Here is a 2,474-nt window from a genome sequence, read left to right as displayed (position 1 = left end):
TATATATGCTTGCACATAATGTATAGTATGTACAAGTTGACTGGGCAGTGGCACCTATGATCTTTATGCAAATGTAACTGATAAAAGATGGGCGTGACCTACAGGTTACATTTTCAAATTACACAGGGATACCTGTAATACTCCATCATTGCTACATTTGGATAGAAGTCATTGAAAATTGATGCTTTTAGGTGGTTTGGATCATCTTTGGCTACTGCCAAATATTGTATGTATGTATTTGTGTGTGTGTGTGTGTGTGTGCTTGTGAGTTTGTGTGCATGTAGATGCAAACACGCACACATGCCTTTTGCAACTTTTGTAAATCTTTGACCCTTTTCTGCGCCTCCCACCCCACTTTTTTAATCTTAAACTCGAAAATTACAGAAAAGGCATGCGCACAAGTACACACACATACATGCACACATACTCTCTTATATCATTTTCTGCTTTTGGACTAAAACCAGAATCTAATGGTTCAATGATAGACCTGGATTCTTTACTGGACTCTTTCCATTTTTTTTTTTTTTAATAAATGTACCAAATTTCTTCCCCCCTCATGGACATTTGATTACATAAGTAGCATGCTAGACTGTTTCAAAAAGCCATCGGTGACCTTTCATCTTAATCTTGGAAGATAGAAAAAAAAAATGTCATTAATAGGAGGGTTTACATCTATTTCTATTGCCCTTCAAATCTCTTTCCCCCTTTATTTGTTGTCTTGCATTCATGTTTTCTACTCTTTAAGCTAAACTTTTTAGTCTGAATGCATTTTGTGCATGTGTATAATGGTTATGATGTGGAGCACACTCAGGTTGTGCACTGGTATCACATATACCCTCTAAGAGAAAAAGTTTTTTTTTAATGATGAGTATGTTTGTGTGGTACACACACACACACACACACACACACACACACACACATACATACACACATCTATATGCATATGATGTCTCTATCTGTACATATGTGTGTATGTATAAATATATATATATATATATATATATACATACACGTATACACACACACACACAGATATATACATACACACATATGTATATATGTGTATGCATATATACATACAGATATGTATATATATATGTGTATACATATATACACACATATATAAAATGTACATAATTTTCAAAACTTACAATGCATTTTATCAAAGGTGATTTTTCTGTGTCTGTCTTCTTTAATGCTTGATGGACTGTATAAATGCAAAATAAGATACATTGCTTCTTCTTTTTCTTCTTTCTTCCAACAGTCTAGTTGTCAATTCTGATGAAAATACAGGAATAACTTTCTCTTTGAAATTTGACTTCTTACATTATTTGTGATTGAGTTTCAGTTTGTCTGCCTAGCTATCTGTAAGGGTGTATCTATCCATACACACACACACCTATGTCTGTCTGTCTACACACACACATATATCACTTCCTTTATTCTGATAGACCGTTTGATATACTTGTATATTTGTAGCTATTTTATTTATTTACTCATTTTCTTCCTCAGTATTGTTTTAGATACTATAAGGCTATTAAAATTGTTTATTGAACTTTTCCTTTGAAAAGTTTGTCTACATTGACTGACCCAGTTAAAACTCTAAGCAAGAATTTATAACTCTAAGAACCTTGATATTTAAACAAGTTGAAATGGAATCTACTTTCGTCATCTCAGTGTGTGTATATGTATTTATTCATACATAAACTAGATTACATTATTATTCAAGACATATTTGTTCAATTGCCAGTGTTTTGGTTTCTTGTACACATCAAATGATATATTTCCTTTTTCTTCTCAACTCTGTGATGTGTACAGTTGACTAAAGTGCTGAGTGCTGATAGAATAAAAGACTATGTTTTGTATAATAATGTAATTGTGTTTATCTCATATAAGGTGGTGCTCCAGAGTGGCCTTGGTTGCGGTGGCTAAAACAAACTAATAAACATATGAATAAATCTATCTCAGACTCTGCACACTTCTAACACAAAGGCGATATTGAGTACTTTTTGTTTTTGTATCACAAAATAAGCAAAAACTTTAAGTTGAATTTTTCACTGAAGAATCCCAGTTCTGTTTTTCAATGAATTTCTTTGGTATGCCTGTTCATTAAGATACGTTAAAGCAACTATAATTTGTTCATTGTGAAGACTAACTGCAATACTACGCTATGCTTTGATAAGTTTGTGGGCTATTACAGGCAGGAAATATTTTTCCATTTCAATGTCTTAGTTTACTAAAACATACACTGTCATTGAATCTAAAGGTTATAGAATGTCACTTACTTCACTAATCTCACTCTTTGTATTTCATATTTTTTTTCTTCTGGCAACATGGTTTTTCCAGTGAATATCGGTTTTCTTTGTGTGTGTATAGTGTGAGGTAGGGAATTCAGCTTTCATAGCAACACTTCTGTATATATTCCAGTAGCTAGTTATTTACCAGATATGGATTTCCTTTTCTTGATTATAATC

Source organism: Octopus bimaculoides, chromosome 3 (assembly GCF_001194135.2).
Source record: "Octopus bimaculoides isolate UCB-OBI-ISO-001 chromosome 3, ASM119413v2, whole genome shotgun sequence".
NCBI lineage: Eukaryota > Metazoa > Mollusca > Cephalopoda > Octopoda > Octopodidae > Octopus > Octopus bimaculoides.
The sequence above is the reverse complement of the archived record's forward strand: the minus strand, read 5'-3'. Positions refer to the sequence as shown.